The sequence below is a fragment of the Sciurus carolinensis genome, chromosome 2 (assembly GCF_902686445.1).
Source record: "Sciurus carolinensis chromosome 2, mSciCar1.2, whole genome shotgun sequence".
Lineage (NCBI taxonomy): Eukaryota > Metazoa > Chordata > Mammalia > Rodentia > Sciuridae > Sciurus > Sciurus carolinensis.
In genome coordinates, this window is record NC_062214.1 from 66,403,933 (window position 1) to 66,427,044 (window position 23,112).

The window sequence follows — 23,112 nt, forward strand, 5'->3', positions numbered from 1 at the left end:
TCTTCAGTGATCTTAAACCCCCCATAAACCATATGATAATAAAAATGCTCCGCTAGAAGAAAAGATGGGAGACTCAATCTCTGCAAGGAACAAAAAATAAAAGGGCCATTTAGCAACATTTTTTTCTACAATGCAAACAATTTTAATCCCAAATAACTTCTAGAGGATAGAATTAGTTTGTGGATGTTCAAATAAGATAAAGCTTCTGAATCAAAATACAGTGTAGTTCAGGGATGTCTTAGTTATTCTGGGTTGCCCTAAGTGACCAACCACTTTCCCTATTTTCCTAATGGCACTGATACTTATACATACAGATCAACTGCTACTAAGTTCAGGAAAGTGAACTGGAATCTTCAAAGTACATCATCAAGGAGACGCATGGTTCAAAGAAATTCTATGTTTTCTTGTCTTGGAAGGAGAACAACTGACTCCATCTAACACCATTGGAGGGGAAGAAAAGAGAGATGAGGGGAGGGAGTAGGGGGCTCTAAATGGATTAGCTGATCACAGGGTGCCCCCATGCTCAGCCAGAAGCCCTCTTAGGGCTGTCTGCATGCTCCTCCAGAGGGCAGCTGGCTCAGGAGAGGGAAAGAGAAGGGTCCTTTATTTATTTTTCCCCATTGAAGGTTTCAGAAAGATCAGTTCAGTCTGGGATATACAATTTTTTTGTATACATCCAAGTGGAAAATGCCCAGCATACCATTTTATGGATGTGATCAGGAACAGTCTGGGTTGGAAATGCCATGGGGCACAGTCAGTAGAGAGACAGAGAGAGGGGATTGTGGATGGGGTGGGAAGCAGGGAGATCTGACGATGCCCAGGACAGAATGACAGTGCACACCACCACTCATGGGGGCCCACCAGTACCTGCAGAAGCTCCTGCTCCTTTAGAATGTCCCATTCCTTTCCAAAAAAGATTCTTAAGCAGATTTTGGTATATGCATTATGACACAAATCACAAGCCTAAGTGATGATAATGATATATTTGTGGCGTTCTTCTAAGCCTCACAACCATGGTACCAAGGGCCTAAAGACCAAGGGTTAGTCCTTGTTGCTTGTTCTTTGATCCTCGAATTGACCAGAGAAGGAATAAAAAAGTCCTATCTTTGGGGGCTACTCACAACACCTGCATGTCTCTTTGCCCCTGAAGACAAAGGCAGGCCAAGGACCTAAGGACCCCTTGCAGTTTGGTTGGAAGTTCTAGTTTATTACACAAAAAGTGTTTCCTCATCTGTATGAGCCATGATTGACTGTTGAGAAATTCAGGAAGACCATGGTCACAAACGATGGGGATAGTGTGGCAGAGGCCAGTGCTGCATCCACACAGGCTAGCAGATGTACCATGAGCCTCTCGATTTGATAAAAATAGTCTTCAATCTGCTTTCAGGTTATCCTCTCTCACACATTCCTCCCCACCCCTATCATTCTAAGTACCAGTAAGATAGGTATCCATCCATCACAAGAAGCTGAATGGTGGGAACATAGGCTTCTCAGATTCAGAGAGTGTCACTGTATTCCACTCCAGCTTATTGGTTTGAAGCTCTCTAAGTCTGCTATAATGGAAAAGCAGGCTCATTGGAAAATGTTTAAATCCACAAAGTAAAACTAAAAGTGGAGGGAGGGAAGGAAGGAGGGAGGGAGGGAAAGAGGGGTGGAGGGTAGGGGAGAGAAACAAATGGTTTTTCTCAAAAGGAAGACAAGAAGAACCTGTCAAGTTCCTGGTCATTGTAAGGAATGGCTAAAGGAAAAGGCCATCGAGCTCATGCTTAGAAGTCCCAGGTGATTTCCAAATAAGCTTCTGCCTGGAAAACCATAGCCACTAGGTGGGATCATTTATGCATAGTGAAGGAAAGTTCTTGGGCAAACTCTGACTTAAACATTCAGAAAAGAAAAGAAAAGAAAAGAAAAATCACATTGGCCAATATCATTCCTATTTCTAATGCCAAAATGAAAACACCTTCTGTTCTGGAAGCCAGATCTAGAAGAGACATCATTGTGAGTTAGAACCTAAAGATACTTCAGTTTCTCTGTTTTAACTAAAAGGAAGGCATGCCCAATCAAAGGTTATAAGAAAGTCAGAGCTTTGGGGATGCCTACAAGGGCACACAGAAAAGTACATTAGAGTACCTCTGTGTGCACACCACAGGTGGTTAGCAAAGGGCTAGACACATAGGTTTTCAAACTGTTAACACAGCGGTTGAAAGTTCCCATTTTCTCAGGGATCCAGTACATACAAAGGAATTCCTCCTTTCAGACTTTGAAAGGCTTTAATACTCAGCTTTGAGTCTGCTTCCTTCTTAATGGGAAGATGCTTGGAGAAGGCATCCTTGTGTTAATATGTGAACTTTCTAAAATACTGGAGTATAGAGGGGGCAAGAAGTTACATACTTTCACACCTCACTACTCCATCTTTAACTCTCTTCTTCCCCTTTCATTCCTTCCAAGGTGACACTGGGTTGCAGGACTCCTTGAAAGCAGGCAATACCAGGCAGCCATGTACACTGAAACTCCTAGAGCCATGAGATCTGCCTGCCCCAGTGCATTAGCAACATGTACTTATGCAGTTACTTTCTCCCTGTCAGCCAATCACAGTTCTCAGAGATGAAAGAAGTTTGCAGGTCTCTCATATCATGCCAATTCAAAACACTTCTCTATAAAAACCTAGGTGACCTTTCAAGCAGTATGCAAGCAAATTCATTACCTTAGAGGAAGTGCCACTCTATAGCCAGACAGAACTAATCTTGATTCAGCTCCTCCATACACCCAAGGGAAACGGACTTTTCTAGAGGACACATTCTTAAGTCTTCATTAGGTATCTGATGCACAGGGGAGATGCTGCCTTCTTTTCCAGCTCAGATTTGCAAACATAACCACTCTAGAGTCCTGGGATGGTGATGCTGGCCTCTCTCCAAATGCCTTATTCAGTCATAGCTTATGTGACATAAATGAACACCACTATTCTTTAACATGCCCACAAACCTATTCCAATAGCACAGAAGTCATTTGAATAATATGGAATATGCTGAGACTAAGAGATCACTGTGTGATCTGAAGAATAACTAACATTATCATTCAGTGGGTTTATTTGGAGCTTCTAATCACCTGAAATTCCTATGTCTTTTTTGTTTTTCTCACAATAACTTAAGTTTCTCCTACATGAATGCAATTTATTATCACAGAGTCTGAATACAGTACTGCTTATTAACATAAAGGGTAATTTTCACTGAGTATTGTTCATATACCTGATAGCAAATTAAGCATCTCATCACAGGGTCAGTATTGTTATCCTCATTTATAGTGATCAAATGAAGGACTGGGAGATAAAAATAACTCATTCAGAGACACAGGGTGGTTAAGCTGCAAATCTGGGCTTCAAACCCAGACTCTCCTGACCATCGAGGGCAATCTCTCTACCCTAACAGCATTCCATAGTAGCATATTGTTTCTGCATGTCTCTGCCATCTGAAAGGAAATGACTATGACTTCCTTTCATGCTACTATTCTTTCAAAGCATGCAGAAATAAATAAATCAGAAGTCTGGGTACTCTTGTCTCCCCACTGAGGTGTACCACTTGGTCTGAAGGACAAAACCCACAGAACATGTAACTGGAAAAGGGTCCAGCATTCAGGAGACATTAAGGAGATAAGATGTAGCCATCCAGCCTTCTTTATTTATTGAATTACTGCACATGGAAACTGAAAGGTCACTTTTTCCAGTATAAATCTGCAAGGCTGGATATTATCAGGTATCTGCAAGGGTCACTGCTAAGTTGTAACACTGAAGCAGCAGCTCCTGTCCTGCAAGGCACTTAGTCACTGTGGTATTCTCTACAGGGCAAATGTGACTATAAAGAAATGACAGTGATATCAGAAAACAAGAATAAAAAGACCCAGAAGACTCAATGACCCACAGAGCCAATTCTACCCAAACAAGTCCTTCTAATGAGATTAGACAGAGAATTCATTCTCTTTAGCAGTTCATACGGCTCAGCAAGACTGAAAACTTCATCATGGAAGAAAAGACAAAACAGTCCTAGTCTGCCTTCCCCTTGGTAAACCATATTTTGGAAGTTCTCAGAAATAGCCCAGTTCCATGGATTCTCATAGTCTAGTACAAAAGGTAAGACACGAGGTTTGGTTGCTGAATACATCTGTGAACATTTCATTAAGAAGTAAAAGAAATAATCACCTACTGACAATGCTCACTGGATTGCCAAAGCCTCAGGAACCAACAAGCAATGCTGGGCAGAGTATTGAGACAACAGGAAAACGCACTGCAAAAAGGGCAACCAAGAAACCAGGAGGAGGAAAGTTATAAATAGCATTATTATTAAATAGAGATTTTTGAGAGCTGGGTAGTAAGAGTACAGAGAGAAACTATCACTGCAAAAATGCAGTGCAGAAAATTATAGTGAACAAAGACTGAGAAGCAGAAGGTGGATCAGGAATTCTCTGGCTAAGTTGCTATCTTTGGTTAGGGTGGATTAGATGATTTTTTTTTCTTTGCACATTTTTTAAATAATGGCTTTATTGAGATATAATTCATATACTTTATAATTCACCCATTTAACATGCAAAATTTGATGCCCTTCAATATATTCACAGTTATGCAAATGCCACCTTAATAGATGTTAGAATATTTTCACTACCTCAAAGAAAAACCCTTACTCATTAGCCATTCTCTGCATTCCCTTATCTTCTCCCTTGCCATATGCAGCCATGAATCTTTCTCTTATCAATTTGCCTATTGTGAACATTTCATTTAATTGAATCATATTAACAGGTGGTCTTTTGTGACCACCTTCTTCCACTTAGCATAATGCTTTCAAGGTTCATCCTTGGTGTGGCACCTATCACTACTCCATTCCTTCTGATTTTCATTCATAAATTTTGGCTCTAATGATTTAAACCATGGGAAAAAGAGCTCTACAAGCCTTTCTATTAACACGTAGAAATAAAATCACAGGTGTATCAGTCTGAAGTTGGTGAGAGAGGCCTGTTTAGACCCCAAAATATATCTGAATTCTCAATTTATTCTTTCTTTTTCTTTTTTCTTTTTTTTTTCAATTTATTCTAAAGGAATAAAAACTTGATAAGTGTCACTCTTATCAGGGGGAAAAGAAGAGCCACCTGATCTGTGGAGAAATGGTCATCTACCACGCAATTCTCCCTCTACTCTGCATCAGCATGCCACCTTCTCTACTGCTAGAGAATAAAACACATGAGCATACATATATACAAAAAGCTTCATTTCTGCAGAAATTCCTGGCAAGTGAAGTTGGGGCTGCATCACTCAAGGTCTCCTTAGATGGCAGTGAGGGAAATGAAAAGGAATAATGCCCAATATTAAGAAAGATGGGGGCTGGGGAGATAGCTCAGGTGGTAGAGTGCTTGCCTCGCAAGTGCAAGGCCCTGAGTTTGATCCCCACTACCGCAAAAAAAAAAAAAAAGAAAAGAAAAGAAAAGAAAAGAAAGAAAGATGGGGGTTAGTGTTTGATCTATTCCTTTAACTATTTCTGAATTTTCAAGAAACAGATGATTCTTAAAAAAATTGATTTTAGTGCCCTTAAAAAATTGTCCAAAAAATTCTTTTAAAGTGCTTTCAGTCTACATACAAATTTGGAAAACAGACATGGGGTGGGACTCAAAGTCAAGGAGGGCTGACATTGGAGTTCAGACCCGAAGGATGGGGCTCCAGAGAGCTAAGACTAGCATGGGCTGGGTGGTTTCACACATGAACACAGAGTGTCTCTCTCACCACCTTTATTTTCTTCTTTATCAAAAAAAGAATAGAGAACTCTGCAGAATGGCTACTCTCCTGAGTAGCTCTTCTCCAGTGCCGTGAGCATGGGCTGGAGCACACAGACATGAATCACTTCTGACTGCCTGTCACAGATGCTTAAATGGACAGGGTGGAAAAAATATTCTTTTCACACACTTAAAAATTACTCTGAGTTATTTTAAATTTGGAACTGTTTGTATATTCCTTATAAGTTTATAAAACTCACACTGTCCCTCCATGACTAACTAAAGTGGAATTGAGAGAGTATTCTATATTTATAACTTGCCTGGTTGTTCGTGCTTACAGCCCTATTTCCACTCTCTGTTACTGTACACGGAGTTATGTGAGGTATTGTGGGCTCCTAAATGTTGCTCATTTCCTAACAAGGCAGGCCTGTGTCCCGTAGGGACAAATTGGGGGCTGTTTTGACCAAGTGGAGTCCAAGCTCAGAGGGAGAGGCCTCCAGCATTGTGGTTTTGGCTGCATTGCTTAAAATGGTGTTGAGGCCATTTCTGAGCAATCACATACCTTACTTGTGTTGACCCAAGTATCAATGCTACTGACAAACTGTCTATCACCATACCCTTAGAAGCTCAAGGTTATATAGCTATGGCTACATATTATCACTTGATTCTGGTAGAATTATTAGTCCAAAAGGCATAATTCTTCAACAACCCATGCAAAAGCCCTATGCCACATGTAAACATTTATGTCAATATAATCAATATGACTGAGCACTACCACCCATAGAGAAACTACTACCTAGAGAACTATATAATGTTTTGGATAAAATTTTGTCAGCAACAGAACTCTTGATCAGGAGACTGTGATAAATGTACAAGGAATCTGTAGAGGCAGATTTTTATAGTATCTGTGGGTTTGAAATTTTCGTGTGCACACCTGTACACAAACATGCATCATCTCTTCACAGGTGATGAATAAATGAATAGGAACGGTCCCTCTAGAGCTGGCTGCTTACAATGATACACACCTCTTCAACCATGTCATAAGTCGTCAAAAACACTTTTGGAAACTTCTTGTGAACAATGAACCAAGGAACACAGTACATTCTTTAATACAACCTCAAGAGAAGCAAATCTTCATAAAAAGGAAGAAGAACATGGCTCATAGACCCATCTTTCTTTTTTCTTGATTTTAGAAGGGGAAACAGGCACCTCACCTCAATTCTGAGGCTGCTCGTGTAAATGGACAGTTTTTCCCACATTATTTTGACCATTTGCATCACCTCTCAATGTCTCTTAACATCTTTGGTTTCATTTTCTTTCTGCAACCTAAGAATTTCACTACTTATAGCCATGCATCACTTAATAATAAGGGTACAGTCTGAAAAGGCCATTTTGTCATTATTAGAATGCAAACATCATGTAGTATACTTACACAATCTAAGAGTGATGACATTATAAGCACTATAATCTTACAGGACCACTGTCATATGTGCGTTCTGTTACATCTGTCATTAACTGAAACATCCTTACACAGTGCATGACTGTATTTAAATTTGTATGAGCTCTTAAAGAAGTAATATGCTTTTAAAACATGGTATTGTGCATTAAAATTTTGTTGGGGGTGGCTTGGGGAGAAAATACTTTATGTGTAAATTCAGTCTCTGTCTCTCTTTGGTAATTAAATCTACCCAAGGAATACAGATAGCAATAACTATAGACCAATAACTTCTAAGCCAATTCATTTTTTACCTTTCCAGCATCTCTGGTGGTCCCTTCTTGGATTTTGTTACTTTTTGATGGCATACTAGTTTAGACAAGTAAGCATTTATTTCAGAGTATATCATATACTAAAATATCATATACTCTTTTCTGTTATCAAATCTATTTGCTTGCCCCATTCCCTGAAGTTTAAGTTCTTTTACTACTGTGGAGAAATCACAAAAGATCAACTAGACTTTAAAAGTAAACTGTCCATATAGGGGGTGGGAAGGGAGCAAGAATGGAGGAAGGAGGTACTCTATAGAGGGATAAGAGGGGTGGGAGGGGTGGGGGGGAGAAAAAAAATCACAGAATGAATCAAAAACTATTACCCTAGGTAAGTGTATGATTACACAAATGGTATGCCTCTACTTCATGTACAAACAGAGAAACAAGATGTAGCCCATTTGTTTACAATAAAAATGAATAAAAAAAATAAAAACACTAATATAATTAAAAAAAAAGTAAACTGTCATTCAGGATGGTAGAACAGGGTGCCCCTAATAATCACATATTCTGGTTAACAGAAACCTCATGAGAACCAGTGTTCTGGACATCTGGATCACAGAATACCCCCACCTACAACAATACGTGGAACTTATATTTAGCTGATCTAATGATTCAAAAATACCTCAGTAAAATATGCAAATATACAATTACTAATTTTGGAATATCCTTAGAGATATTCCAAAGAAGTATCTATTAAACACACTATTAATAAACTGCTATTAAACACACACACAAACACACACACACACACACACACACACACACAAATACACACACACAAAAAAAACCACTTGCCATTCCCAAGGAATATGTTGGCATTTATTTTGCTTAGTTTCTATTTTTGTGAGTTGGTGGGAGCAGCACACGTCAACCATTAATATCTAGTATCATTTCCTGATTTTAGGCATTTGGTTCCCTCCAGAGTACTGCCCAAACTACCAAGTGAATTATATTAAGGCAGTCCATCAAACAACTCCTACAGTTGAGGAGAGCTAGAATGTTTAGCAAAATATGACAAAGCCTACTGTTATCTCTGAAAAGTGGGGTGGAGAATTCAAGGGCTTGTCTTTCAGACACTACAGTATGAAGCCTGTAAAATTATATGACCCCTTTGGGATGGGCTGCAAAAGGTCAAGCACAGCAACCCTAGCAGTGCTGGAACCCACCTATGCTGGAAGATACAGGTGGGTTTTTGACTTCATGATGCAGCTGCCTTCTTTCCATTTCATAACCTTACATGTTTTCATTACCTCCCAAACATGTTCTTGATGTATCCTTCAGTCTTATTTTTCAGAGTTCATGGGACTTTTCTTTGAAACATGAACTGAGGAGAACTTTATAAAAACAAAGCAAGCTGGGAAGTTCTATAGTGCAAAGTAAAAAGGAAGATCCAAACTTGGAAGCCACATTCTAGGATCATTCCTGCACTCCATCCTTGGTCTGAAGACTGAAGTAACTTGCACAAAAAAAATTCATAAACAGAAAGGGGTCAAATTGCACTCAAATTCCAAGGATTATGCCCATGCATTCACATGTTTGGAGGATGTATGAGGTTTACTTACTAAAAGAAAGGATCTGCAGACAGCAACTTGTAGGTACACATGACTGTGCTTCCCAAGTCAACTTTTAAACTCTTTGCCTCAACATGGTAAAACGCCAAACTAGTCATCCCCTTCCCCAAAGCATCTCAGGCATACAGCTCTTCTTCAAAAATCTTTACCAAAATTCTAGAGTCGACCTGAAAATAAGAATCTGAAAATATTAAAGAGTTATCTTTTTTTTTCTTCAAAGAAATAAGTGATGTAGCAACCTCCTTGAAACTCATTTCAAAACAACTGCCACCTCATGAGATAACAGAGGATCCTCAACCTAGAGCAGAGGGCCCAAGAGGCCCAGGGTGCGGAAGCTGCAGTGCTTGCAAACTGGCATGCAACTTCCCTCAGGATGTGTTTGTGTTTTACTCACAGAGAGAACAAGTACTGGCAAGTGACAAAAAAAAAAAAAAAAAAAAAAAAACATGTTTTGCAAACAATCAGAGTGACCTGAAACCCAGGGTAAAGGCTGAAGTCAGCGTTTGTTCATTGCAGCATGAGCCAGACTGTGCAATGCTTGTTAAATGAAGCACTCTGAAGAAGGGAAAGACTTCTTGTTTTCCCCCATTCACCCAGGAGGACCTCTCACCTAAGGCCTAGGAGAGGGGAGAGGAGGGAGGCAAGGACTGGGAGCGAGAGAGCGGAGGGAGGAGGAAGGAGGGGACACCCTAGTCCAGGCTACATCACTTTGTTCTGCTTCACCAAGGAGCTGGAGAGCATCTTTGAAATGAAAGAAATGCCCAAAGGAAGGAGTCATGGGATTCTGGAGCTGAAAGCAACCGAGAACTGAGCATCCTGTCAAATGTCTTCATTTGGCAGACAAAGAAAGAGAAGTCCAAACAAATGAAGCTACAAAACTCACACCACTCACAAGAGTTGGGCTGAGTAGCCAGGTCTCAAAGTCTCTGAGCCCATGGCTCTTGTCACATCATGATGTGCGAATACCTATGTCTCCCAAAATAGCAGCATTTCTCAACCTTTACAAACATGCAACCCCTTTTCATAAACAACCCACATCTCCTTTAATACTCCCAAAATTTTTGAAATGGATTTTTCCTCATCTTTCAATTCTGAACCTATCTATTGAATGCACTCCTCCCAATTGCGCTTGTCCCTAACCTTGTAATCACACTTCTCCCAGTCTGAGTAAAGCCTATTAAATGCATTTCCCCCCAGCTGTACTCCCCTTACTCCCATCTAAATAAATAGCACCTAAATTTTCCCTAAGTCCACGTTCTCCTGTTTCACAGACTGGAAGACCTTATCTTCCTAAATTAACATTCTCAGCCCACGCTAGAGCTCTGCAGGGGCACAGATGATACATTCTGAACCTGTTACTTCCATCCTCCTGCCCTCTCCACACTGCATGCCCATAATTCCTCCCCCATTCCACCCCCATCCTTTGAAATTTCTAAACCCCAGTAGAGGAAGTGCCTCGGGGCTCTTAATAAGCTCAGTCATGCTCGAAATATCCGTTTCACCCACGAGGTACTGTAGGCAGCAATTCCGACCAGAGCACACATTTAGAGAAAAGATGAGCTGCCTCCAAGATTCAATATTTGGAATTCCTAAAAACACCATTCTTATTCATTTTTATTAACATACCTGTGAACTTGCAGAAGTTTGGGGGTTGAAAGGATACTATCTATAATATCCAGCATCCACCCACACATGTGGTAACAACAAGAAGTTAAGAAATCATCCTTCCTCTTGCTGTGACCACAGAGGGTACATATTACAAGTATCCTTGCCCTGGAACTTGCAAAACTTACAGGAAATCCTCCACCACCTACATAGAAAAACCCAATGCCAGAAAATAAAATGTAAACATTTTAAGTTGGCTGGGTGTTTAAAAAACATTATTCCAATCCCATATTTTCAAAGAGTGGCTCATTTTCAAGTCTCAGGGTGCAGAGGGGACCAGAGGTACAGCAGACATGTATGTGTCCTGGGTAAGATGTTTTTCGATGAACAGAAACAATCTGCAAATTAGTACATGACTCAAGCTGTCAAGAGAAAGAATCTATCAATATGGTTCCTTTGTGAGATGTCCCTTCTACATCTTTTCACTGGACTAGGATAGACAGTAAGAATACAAATCTATTTTATCCAAAGATAAATCTTTAACTTGATCCTAAACTTATTGAAGATATATTTGAACTATCAGTGAAAATGCAAAAAAAAAAAAAAGATGAGAAAAAGTAGAAAATGTTGTTGTGTCACACATGTGCTTTTGTAAAATATTTATTTAAAAAAAAAAACTATCAGCCTGGTAACATTGTCACTGACTCCTAATCCCTCCCACTGGGACTATTTTATCCTGTGGGTGCACATTCCCTAAAGTGACCTCTCAACAGTCTTGGTTTGCCTCCTCAGGGAAGGGACATGATGGCATGAGGTAGTATTTCTCTGCACATAAATAGTGTCAAAAATATTAAAAAGCAAACAAAACCACCACTTCAGAAGTTAGGTTGGCAAATTTTAAAGCAACAATTTAGAAACAGCCTACGCCCATTTATGTGCCAGCTTGGCCACATTTTTAAGGGCCCAAGTCATGTCTGTCTGTCTGACTGTCTTGTCTACTTTTCAGGGAGTCACCATTTAAAATTTTAAGATGCTTTGGTTCAAGCTCTGTTTTAGAGACAAAGCATGGGAGAGTAAGCTGGGTTAAGGGCTGAGAAGAACATGAACTCTGTAGTTATCAGTAAGTTTATATCCCGGCCTTGTCACTATCAGCTGTTGTTAGTCAAAGGGATTCATTCCATTTCCTCTGTATACCCATAAGACGATCGATACCAACTTGTGCTACTGGTGCAAGAATAAATGTGGCAAACTAGGTAGCTACTGAGTACATTTCCTGTCATATTGTAGATGTTCTGTAAATATTAGCTGCTATTATTATTTGATCACTAGAATGGATTTCTATCCTGACTTTGCCAACTCCACCTGCTCGGCTACAGTGTGCATGAGTAGGGGATGATGAGTCTCAACCTACCAACTGCTGATCTCTAATGCCCCAGAGGGTCTTTAGGAGGGCAAAAAGGGAGACCAAGAACATTGTCTCTGATGGGTTTTTATATTGTTGGGATCCAAAGAAAATTTCATTTTATGGTAGAGGGTCATATCGTTAAGAGAAAAAAAGAATGAAAACCAAAGGACAAAATTCTAAAGTATTTAAAATTTCACCTCTACTCAAATAAAAACATTACAAATTTTAGATTAACTCAACTTTAGAATTGCAATTTTTCAGTGCTCTTCTTAAATCCATTCACTCTGAAATAATCTTTATGTAGTATAAGGTGGTCATGAGATTACCTAAGACATCAACTGAAAGTTCAATATTGTTCAGTTTTTATTTTAAGGGGTCCCAGACATGTAGGTACAGACTGAGGGTTGGGTGAGGGGGTTGAGGTCATGGGCAGATTATACTTTTTAAAGTCTGCCAGGAAAGCTTTCACAAGTATGGAAATTAAAACTTCTACCAGGAAGCAAGTTCCTTTTAGACAAAGAAAATAATTTTCTATGTTTCAAGAGCCTTCACTTGGCTCTTCAAAAACAAAGAAAGAAAAATTTCCCAATGTAAGGTGCTCCTAAATGACTTTATTCAACTTTTTCATGAATTAAATGAATAACCTCTGGTACTAGCCAAGACATACAAATCCCTTCCCTTCTTCTTTGATAATGTAAAGTTGTCCTTTAACCCAAAAGAAAGGTGATGAAGTATGACCCTTATTAATTATTGGGCTGAGATGGAGGTAGGTGGGGAATGCCAATAATTGGGACAGGCATTCTGAAATGCTCAAATAAGTTGGCAATGCTAAATCATACTATTCAATAAAGTTCTGCAATTAGTTCCCACTATCAAGTTCAGTCAGAAGCTAATTGAAGGCAGTGGTCCTTTAAGGAGTTTCTTGGAGGTTTCTCTGAGAACTGAGTAAGAGTATCTGCTATTATTGTTTCCTAGATCAAAGGCATCTCTCCCAGCATCCAAGGGTTGGACCTCTCAGCTGCAAACAAGAACATGTGTATGTCATTTAAAAACAGCATTGGCTCTGGGCGCTGTGGCACATGCCTATAATCCCAATGGCTCAGGAGGCTGAGGCAGGAGGACGGAAAGTTCAAAGCCAGCCTCAGCAACTTAGTGAGGCCCTGAGCAACTTATTGAGACTCTGTCTCTAAATAAAATACCAAATGGACTGGGGATGTGATTCAGTGGTTGAGTGCCCCTGGACTCAAGCCCTGGTGTGAGAGAAAAGGAAAAAAAAAAAAAAAAACCTCAAAAAATAGCACTGGCTCTGTGCTAGCTCTTGGGTGTGAAGGTAAAAAGAAGGACTACCAGGACAGGGCAGCTATTAGAATATCCAGGAGTTACACCACCTGTACCTCCAATATCTAGAACACACTTCTCTTACTTTTCAAAAAAAATAATCCGTGTGCCAGTGACTTGAGAACATCCTTTCATCCTTACCCCTTCATCACTCAAGGTCACTGCTACGGGAGGATATCAGGAGTATGTCGGGAGCATGCTGACTACTTGGTCCTCTCTGAGTCTGTATCAAGGTAGATGGAGTCATTCAGCCCTTCAGGAGATGTTTCTGTAATTTCCTGGTACAGGTCTTCTGGAAGTTCTGAGACACAGCTGTAAGTGTGTTCCAGGTTCCGGAAGGGTTGGAGATGCTTGCTCAGTGCATGATGTTATTAAGTCACTAATGGAGATACACAGATACACATACATGCCTTCGCCTTTGTGGTCCCTGCTCCAACCCCACTGCTCCTTTCTTTATCTGGAAGGAAGGGCAGACCCTTTTCTGACTCTGGGTCTTCACTCTCACTGTTCCTGCTGCCTGTCTTATGCCTCTTTCCATTTGCTACCTGCCCTGAGGTGCCTTGATGATCTGCCTGTTGTCTGTCCTCACACCCGAGGTCTCTCCTGACCATTCCGGGTAGGTGCCACTGCTGTTCCCCATCATTTCCTATCACAGCATCATCTCCATCTCCTTTAAAGCATTTATCACATTTACATTTATAACCAAATTTATTTATTTTGGTGGTGCTGGGGGAGAACTCAGGGCCTCCTGCATGCTAGGTTAGCACTCTACCACTACTATGCCACATCCTGGCCCTCCCCACTTCTTTTCTGCCAAGGGCCAAGGGATAGTGAAGGAGAAGGAATATTGTTTCCTGAGTACATAGAGCTTCAGTTGTGCAAGACGAAGAGAGTTCTGGAGATGGATGGTGGTGGTAATTGCACAACACTGTGAATGCATGAAATGTCATGGAACTATACACTTAAAAATGATTTAGCCAACACATTTTAAGTTATGTGCATTTTATCTCAATAAAAAAGACTTGTTTTTATGTTTAATGCTTTTTTTTTCATCAGTGTACACTAGACTGGGGGCAGGAATTCTATATATTTTCATCACTGTGTCACTCATGACAAACACGCTGTAAGTTCTTTGAGGGCAGTGACACCATCCATTACTTTTATTTGCCTCATAGCTCCCTACAGAGGGCCTTACACACTGGTGGGGTGAGATGTTAATTATTTAACCCTAGCCTACTATTTACCGCAAACTTTCCAAAAACAAAGCCCTTGAATTTTATACAGAGGTGGGGGAAGGAAGCATGTGTGTATACATACACAGATTTTACTGTGCTTGAGGAGTCAGATTCCAGGAAGAATAAGTTTCCTTAAGCTTACTTCTGCTCTGGTGTAGTCATCTTACTAACTTGGCCATTTGGGTCCTATGTTACCCATAACATCTTGTTTTTAATTGAAAGTTGCCTTAAATTCTCTGTGGAATTAGGCAGTGTAAATGGAAAGCAAATAAATCAAATAAAACAAGGGGGTTTCCTGCAGGGTAAGTACTCATCTATGTTTTGATAGTGAATTCTTACTAAATAAGTAACTGATGACAAGAATACCATGAAAAATTATCTCCTTGCCTCTTCTTTAAAAAAGGGAAAAAATGATAAAAATCAGAAAAGCCACTTTTAGGGATGAGGGAGACAGTGAAGCACAATCTTCTGGCTTCTTTGCTGGTGGTTTTCCCCAAGAATAACCAAAGACATCACTTGAGTTAACAATAAGCCTTAGTCCTCTCAGGCCACACTTGTTCTTTGCAGACCCCCCCGCCCCCCACAAAAAAAAAAAAGAAAAAGAAAACAATTCTCTCTTTCAAGGGTGTGATCTGAACAAACCTGAAGGTACCAGCAGGGAAGGGAACAACAACTGCCTGTTATTATTAGTAGTAAGGCACCTACCATTTATGGGGCACTCACTGTTCCATGTGCTAAGAGCCTGGCATGCACTGTGTGATTTAATCTCCACAACAACCAGAGGGAGGGCCTGCTACTTTCCTATCTTCAGAACTGAAGCCAGAGGCACAAAGAGTGGTATGGTCAGAGTCACAAAGCTTGTAGGAGGCAAAGCTAGAATTCAAATGTAAGTGATCAAACTTCAGGATAGATGTTTCTGATGACTGTGCTTCAGTATACCCCATGCCCTACCCTGCAAGCTTCCTTCAGTCATTCCCATAACTCGTAAAAAAGACCGAGGGATTTTACTGATGGTAACAGTGGTCCTGAGAGGCTGGATTTTGCCAGGAAAATAGAGCTGATAAACAGGAGACAATTACTGAACACCACTGGCAGATGGCAAGAGGCTTGTTTCCACGCCTTAAAAATGTGTCAGGGGGCTGGGGAAGATAGCTCAGTTGGTAGAGTGCTTGCCTCACAAGCACAAGGCCCTGGGTTCAATCCCCAGCACCTCCCACCCCCCCCAAAAAATGTGTCAGGGCCACTCTGGGCCCTCAAAAGCTCCAAAATACAATGAATTTGGCTACCTAAAAAGTAAAAGTGAGGGTCAGTAATCTTACCTATAATACATGCTACCTGGGAGGCTGAGGCAGAAGATTAGTTGAGTCCAGGAGTTTGGGGTCAGCCTGGGCAGCACACCCAAGCCCTGTTTTTAAAAACATCAACAAAAAACCAACAAACACAAAAGCAAAGCAAAACAAAAACCCCCAACCAACAAAAAGTAGAAACCTGACTTCTGTGCTTAGTATCTCAATATTTCTCAATTATCTCTACTTTAAATGCCATAATTCATACAAATTGGTAGAGTACAGAATTAGTACTACATCATGATTAAACATACTTAATCATGATGGCATTAAAAAAATGCCAAAGAGCTTTTCTTTTCATAAGCTCTTATCAATTAAATATTTTTCATTTAATACCTAAGAGCACCTCTGTAAGGTATACCAAGCACATGAGGACTCACAGAAATGCAGGAGACTTTCTGTTGTCAGACAAGGGAGGAGAGATGTACATACAGGTAACGATTCATAGCCTACGAAGACAAGAACGCTTCTAGCTGAGAGGACCACAGGATGGAAGGGCATGAGCAAGACATGACTGCCCAAATAGGAAATTAAAAAGGGCACTTAGAGACTGGAAGGTGAAGAGGGTAGGGCTTCTCCAATCTATGTATTTCAACACAAAGTTATAAATCTTCATATTTATTAATATGTAACTGAAAGTTCTTAAAAATTAGCTCAGTGTGTTTTGCCTTTAAGAAAGATCTTAAACAAACCTAATTTGTTTACAAAAAAAAAATCACAGAGATGGGCTCCAGAAAGAGGCTTCTGTTGTGTAACCTTAATGCTTATGGATCATACATTCCTAAAGTTATTTAGAATGGGTTACTGCACTCGCAGTTGCTCGCTTCTCTCTCTCTCTCTCTCTCTCTCTCTCTCTCTCTCTCTCTCTCTCTCTCTCTCTCTCTCTCCTGGTACAAGGAAGTTTTAAACCATCTACAATCCCTCCATTAAACTAAAAAATAAACAAACAAACCTCCATTGTGAGAGGCGCCATTGGTGTCTGCCTCCTTGTCTTCTCATTACAAAAGGAGGGGAGTACTGAGGAACAGCCTTCTTGGTCAGGATTTCATGCATTTAGAAAAGTGTAGCAATGTTGCTTGACCAGAATGAGAAACAAAACCTCAGTCATTTGTTAAAACAAACTCTCTTCCACACGTTTACAATATATCCTGGGAATTCTAAAAAGAACCACACATTTAGTATGATTTAAAAAATGTTCACAAAGCAGAATGATGGGAGCAAACAAGGGGACATCAACCCTCTCCCAAGTTTATCAATTTCTCATTTCTTCAAGCTGCCAACATGACTGCCAGGCAGTCCCTCTCATCCCAACAGGAAGATTTCATGGCTCCTGAAGGTCTGAGTCAGACCAGAGCATTCATGAATATGCTGATTTTTCTGGAGCTTTTGCAAGGAAATCACTATAATTGATGACCAGACAAAGATTTACCTACCACACATCTGAACCAATCCTCTGAAATAATTTATCAGATGTTGAATTTTCATTTTCAAAGTTATTAATAACGAGTCTTTCCGATATTTTAAGATGAATTTTAATCTTTCAAGCCTTTCTTCTCTTCAATAAATTGCCTCTATAGACTGGGATCTCTATTAATAAACTCCTTGCTATTGCATTTTAATGAAGGTGAAGAGAAAGTAAACTGAAGAGACCCTTAAACTTTCCACGAAATAGCAAGAAATGAGTTTGCTAAAGATTTAAATGAGGATTTATTTGCTTTTACCGGATACGGGGGAAGGAGGATTTGCATTTACCATGTACCAAGGAATGAGGAGATTATGTGTGTTCCGTGTGATGGCGGCGGGGAATGGGGTAAAGGTGTATTTCTGTGGGCAACTGGTACATCCTTGCTGTTTTCATGAGATTCGGGCTCTGAGCACAGCATGTTAGTAATGCGGCGGTAACATGGAACAATAAGATGGAGTTCAATTTGCGAACACGTGCCCTTATTCCATATTAATTCGTTTCTTTTGCAAGCACATTTGCATTTTTTACTTTCATTTTAAATTGTGCAATGCGTTTAAGTGTGTTAGCAACTCTTTCGGGTGACCTGCGGAAGTTATCTATCCTGTGGGCAGCCTCCAGCTGGAAACGTGGCAACACTTCCACTGCAATCGCACCGAGGAGGGCGCACCCTTTTCTTACGATTCCAGGGCTGCCGGTATTCAAAAACTCAAGTTTTCTTTAAGACCTAAGAGTGCATATTAAAACAGCTCGAAATGATAATCCTTCAACATAAAATGTATCGCTGACTCGGGAATCCGTAATCCTCCCTGCCGTGAGGGATGGCAACGGTCCTCCCACAGGGGGACCGGTCCATCACTGACCAAACCGAACCTCCGCAGAGAAACAGAGTTTAGACAACGTGGTTGGTTAAATAAAAACAAACAAACATACAAAAAGGGGGGGGGGGCAAACTTTTTATGCATTTCAAATGTCAGGATCAAAGAATCTTAAAAAAACCCAAAAAACAATGTTTTCCAAAACCGGAAAGCCACACCCAAGTTCTTGTCGGTTTTCAGACTACTCTCCAATACCCCAAAGCCCAGCACAGCTCAAAGACCACGTGAGGTGGCGGTGGGCGTGCCAGGGGGGGCGCAGTCACATGACCGGGCCCGCCCTGCAGGGACCCACGAGCACAACCTTTCTCCAGCTGGCGCCCAACAAGGGGTGGCAGTGTGTTTCCTAACCTGATGGCCCCTCTATCTGTAAGCATCTTAAAGGATACAAGGGTACTGGTTCTCACTTCGGGTACAGGATTAACACACTAAATAAATGTCACCTATCTCACTCGGCTGCCAATTAAAATATTCGCCAAGAAGCTGCAAACACTATAACTCTTAGAATATGATATGGTAAATTCTGAGCAGCCTCAACTTTGAAACCTATGTATACTTCAAAAACTAAACACACACACACACAGTGATGAATTCTTCACACCAATTAGATTTGGGACTGTTAAAATTTAAATAAATATAGGGCTTTCTCCAGTTTGTTTGCATGTCAGTAATAATGTACACTTGTAAAGAGGAAAGCAATAACCTTGAACACGTCCTTCTATTACAGCTTTAAAAGCACAGAACTAAGACGCCATACTATACATTAAATGCCTTGTATTGGGGTAAGCCTTCCTAACCTATCCCAGTCAAGGATGTGCCCCAGCCTCCTCCAACAGCGTTCTCTCTTTAAGTCCTCTAAAGCAAGAAACATTTGCAGCCAGGACTAAAACTAATGGGACTATTTTGGCAACTAAGAACTCCTGCCTTCTCCTTCACCTCCTCTGTAAAGAAAAATAGCAAGAACATTTCAAATAACATTCATATTTGAGATTTTTTTTGGCTTTTGCATATTTTTCTGCTTCATGTCATTCGCAATTGTCCTCCCAGATAAAAGTGGACCTGCCACTGCTATTTTAAAAGTTTTATGTTCCTTGTTTTAAAAAAAAATATGTGAAGTCCTAAGAGGAGAATTCCAAGTATAAAAACAAACAAACAGAAAATCACCATTTGGCAAACACCACAGTAATGGAAGTTAAAATTAAGAGATCAAAGAACAAGGAAGAGCAGTATGTTTACATAGTCTCAAGTGTCTATCCCCTAAAGGTGCTTCCTAATTACAAAAGAAAAAATAAAAATAATAATGATAATAAAGGAACCAGCAGAAACCACTTTAACCAAGTGATCTAAGCTATAATCACCAAAACTGAAATATGTTGGTATCATATGTCCTCTAACAGGATGCACTACCAAGTGCACAGCAGCCTTCTGTGATCTCCATGGTAAAAGCATAAAACTCAAATTTAATCACTAAGGATATATCTAAAAACTGGAATGGAAAGACAATCTGTGCAATAACTGGCCTGCACTATCAAAAATGTAACAGTGGCAAATGTCTGAGAATCAAGGATCTGAGAAGGTGTAACAATCAATGCCAGATGGGAGCCTCTCCTGTATCTAAGACTACAGAAAGAGAATGGGGTAGGGGAAATGGTGAAATGTGAACCCAGTCTGGAGATCAATAGTAGTGTCCCTGTGTTAACTCCATGGTTTTGATAACTGTATAGTGGTTATTAAAGATGTTAACAATTAGGATGTTCAGGAACTCTTGGCTTTCTTTGTTAACCCCCTCCCCCAAGTCTGCAACTGAAATATTTCAAATTAAAAAGTTAAAAACTATTTTAAAAAAAATGAATTTTTTTTTAAAGTTCACAAAGGAAAAGAAAGCAACTTATAGCGTGATCACCAATTACACTGAAAGAAAACCCTTGAGCTATAAAGATATACACCAATGGTATATAAACACTATTGTATATACCTCTCATTGGTAATCATTAAGAAACTAAAAAACCTTACCTGAACAAGATAATATCACTGACAGTTTCATAAATAAGGTAAATCTCTAATTTAGAGACAAGAGAAACCTCTACTTTTTACAGATGATTCCCTAAGAAATACTGTTGCTAGAGGTCATTCAGACTGATATAGAACTGGACATTGATGCTGAGGGTCTTTCCATTCTGAAATATTGTCTAACATTTAATTTAGCTTAGATTTGTCCTCCAGTGGTGTGAAAATGGAAAATAAAATGGTTGAGGGATGCAAAGAAACAGTCAACAAAATGTGCAACAGAAAATTACTGTGACTCTCCCAGATGCTTATAACAACTGTTTTTGCTTTAAATGTAGTAATAAGTGTATTTTTCCAATCTGGATATGTACTCTCTTCTGTCCTCTGCTACAGATATGCTTCTGTGCTATATGTATCTTATACATACAGACCCAATTTTTTTCAATAGCAAAAATCTCACTGCATTAGCAGCCATTTCCAAGCATCATGAGCCTGACAGTTTCCTGATCCACCACTATGTGGTAGTGAAGGCAATAAAAAGAATTTGTCAGGGTTTCTCTGAAAAGCTTGATCTACTTTCCCCCCCTCCCCCGGCCCAGAGAGTGGCTTCAAATGAAATGATCCTCACTGGGGAATAATGGAAAATTAAGGCCACAAACAATGTACAAAAGCTACTAGTTTTACTTTGGTGTTTCCCAGCATTTTAGGCATGCAACAGAAGATAACTTTGTCAAAGAATATACAAAACTTAGTTAGGTACATGTGCCCCATGTACTTAGTGTTTCATGAAACACTAGTGTGAATGAAACAAAAGGAGAGAGTACCAAGACTAAGTCCCTGCCTGGTTCCAGAAGCTGTGCTGCTCCTCTCTGATTAAATTGAGATGGCATAAGCTCCTTTTTAATTTTTCTTTCAAGATGGGACCTCACTGAGTTGCCTAGGCTGGATTCCAGATCCTGGGCTCAAACAATTTCCTTGGTTCAGCTGCCTGAGTAGCGGGGACTATAGGGGTGCACCATCAAGCTCAGCTACAAGCTCCTTTTCAGACACAGGGAAATAAAGTGAGAAGACTTGTCTGACTTGTGCAGGGTCAGAGAGGCTTGAGATGAAGGTAGGGCAGGAACTTAGTTTGGCTTCACCCCAAGATCTAGGCTCCATTATACCATGTTACCTCTCAAATCATGTAGGTTCATATTCTAGGACTCCAACAACTGAGAGGTGTCCAGTAGAGTGCAGGATAGAAGGCTGATGTCCCCTAGAGGAACAGCTTAATCTGGAAACTGAGACCAAGGAGGACTCTTAACTGGGGGTGGCACTAGGATTCCAAAGACAGCATGTTGAGGATCTGATAAGGGGCTTTCCTACCAGGACTGACATACACCAAGAAGAAAGACCAGGAGAGTAGAGCTAATAGCAGGAGGGGAGGGGAGGATCCACAGCAAACTGCTTAAGAAAGTCCTTTAAGGTATTTATCTGAAAGCAAGGCAAAGGGAGGCCCTTCTAAAATACTATGTTATTACACTAGGGGTAGAGGGTTTGACTAGGAGATAGCAGTGGGAATCACATGCATCTGAAGATAGTTTTTTGACCTCTGTATTAGGCTTCAATGTGGGAGAATGTGTTACCTTTATTTTAATTATTCTAGCAGCTATCATTCTGTGAACAAGACAGAAGACTGAGAGATGCACAAAGAAGACAGCAATATAGGTGGATAGAGGTTAGTAAAAGAAAAAAATATCAAAGAAAAAAACTTCTCACAGATTGATACTTTACCTTCCCAGAACTTAATCTGCAGCAAATACATATTTTTTTTAGTAGACAAGTACCAGAAGGAAGTTGAATTTCAGTTGCTGCCTAATACTCTGTCATACAATTCTAACATGCTTGGAAATCTCTTTTCAAGGCAGTTAAGGAAAGAGGAAGTAGCAAATAATCACCTCCAGAGGAACTAATGGAGACAGGATTCTCTTACTGCAGTAAGTCTATTAAACAGAAATAGAGACATAAAAATCATACACCCAGACCATACAAACACACTAAGCACAAGAAATCTACAGCAGAGGGCAAACTGCCTCCCACTCAGTCTGGAGGGTATCACTGTATTATGCGTAACACAAGCTATGCTCAATGATGTTCCCAAGTTGGCCAGAAATGATTAAATGATATTCACTAGAGTAAGAAGCAAAGTAGTACAGAATATGTATTTCTGCAGGACAGTGTACAAAAACTGGTGCAGTAATTTCAGCTCTGCAGAAAGCTTCACTGCATTTCATCATCAGGTCCTTCCCCTGTTTGACAAATACCAGCCTGCTGGAGAGATCTCTGGCGAGGCCAGGCTTCTGCACTCACGGAGTTCACTATCTACTAAGTATCTGACATACTCAAGATCCAAAATCCAAACTTCTCCTAGGACAGTTTGCACAGTATTTGGACTTTTGTTCAAGCCATGCACTGAGTCTGAAAGAAGTTTTGACTAATTTTTGGATATGAGCAACTAAAATCGGGTTTAGTGTTTATAAATAATGTAACATTTCGAAAGTCTTTGCTCCCTCAGTTTGGAGTTTAGGATTAGTCAATACTTCAAGAGCCTACCATGTGGTCATGTGTCCAGGAACCAAGGCATGGCATGCTACTGTACCTACACAAAAATATCATATAGGGCTGGGGTTGTGGCTCAGTGGTAAAGCATGTGCCTACCACTAGCATATGTTAGGCACTGGGTTCAATCCTCAGCACCACATAAAAATAAATGC

The 23,112-nt window shown here is 40.2% G+C and overlaps 1 protein-coding gene and 1 non-coding gene across 2 annotated transcripts in view; one reads left to right on the plus strand and one right to left on the minus strand.

Moving 5' to 3' along the window:
* Igf1r (insulin like growth factor 1 receptor) overlaps positions 1 to 23,112 on the minus strand; it is a 308,645-nt gene that overhangs the window by 78,999 nt on the left and 206,534 nt on the right. The gene's annotated exons all lie outside the window — the stretch shown is intronic.
* Trnav-cac (transfer RNA valine (anticodon CAC)) lies at positions 15,812 to 15,885 on the plus strand. Its single transcript has one exon. It is a non-coding gene; the product is annotated as a tRNA-Val (tRNA).